This window comes from Hyla sarda, unplaced genomic scaffold (genome assembly GCF_029499605.1).
Source record: "Hyla sarda isolate aHylSar1 unplaced genomic scaffold, aHylSar1.hap1 scaffold_31, whole genome shotgun sequence".
NCBI classification, from domain to species: domain Eukaryota; kingdom Metazoa; phylum Chordata; class Amphibia; order Anura; family Hylidae; genus Hyla; species Hyla sarda.
Window position 1 is genome coordinate 1,221,384 of NW_026609824.1, and position 1,017 is coordinate 1,222,400.

Consider the following 1,017-nt stretch of genomic DNA (forward strand, 5'->3'; position numbering starts at 1 on the left):
TTCAATACCACCAGCAGATGGAGACACTATATTACAACATTAGTTGTGAGCAGCAGTTTGTACAAACAAATGCCTCATAGCTGATGTCCTATCCACCTAGGCACATAGGCACCACCTATTGTCTTTTGCCTGCAGTAGGGACCCACTGGACTAGCCAGCAAGCAGCTGCAGCAGCAAATAAACAGGTAATCTTTCTTTCCAACACTGAAACCTGGTGGTGCACTTAATATATGCTACCAGATAGGGGACATATCAGATATTAAACTGATATAAACAGACACCACATTTGATACCAGCCAAAAGGAAGGATGATAAGTGATAACTGTGAAAGGGGAGGAACCAACGCTGTCCCCTTCACATGCACCATCACTACTTGTAGGAAGGGAGGCTGGCTGGCAGCCTCCCATACACACTCTGGCTGGGTGGCAGTCACCCACCAGTACACACAGCAGACCCTAAACCCATATCATTATTGCTAAGCAGGAAGATGGGAGTCCATTTCACTCTGATGGACCATTTTTAAATGCAATCCATAACCTGGCTTTGGCAGGAACCCTTCTTACTCCTCCTACTTGCATTTGATACTGGGTTTAGGATCTGCATAGGAAACACACACACACACACACACACACACACACACACACATACAAGCACACACTTACCTGTGTTGCCTGCTGACGCCTCCTTGGCTGTCCCCAAACGGTATAAAACCAACAGCCACGGGAAGCTGTAAGGATAGAGGACATACCTGCATCCTATTGGACTCACTTGTCTTGGTTAAATCCAACTTATTTGACAACCTATGGTGCTGCTACTTCTGCTCATGGCAGTGCTGCTTCTGACAAGGCTGTTCTTTGGTGGGCCTAGGCGACATCACAATCTCCATGGTTACATACACAACAAAGGTCAGATGTTGTTTACACCTGGCCATGCCAGTGGTATTGAGTAGCATATCCCAGTGCTAAGGGTCCTGGGTGCAACAATCTTCAATGGGGAATAGCCGCACTGAGTTTGTCA

At 46.8% G+C, this 1,017-nt stretch overlaps 1 pseudogene; it reads right to left on the bottom strand.

The window, feature by feature from the left end:
- Nucleotides 1-212: 212 nt before the first annotated feature.
- LOC130328579 (U2 spliceosomal RNA) lies at nt 213-320 on the bottom strand (annotated as a pseudogene).
- Nucleotides 321-1,017: the final 697 nt, after the last annotated feature.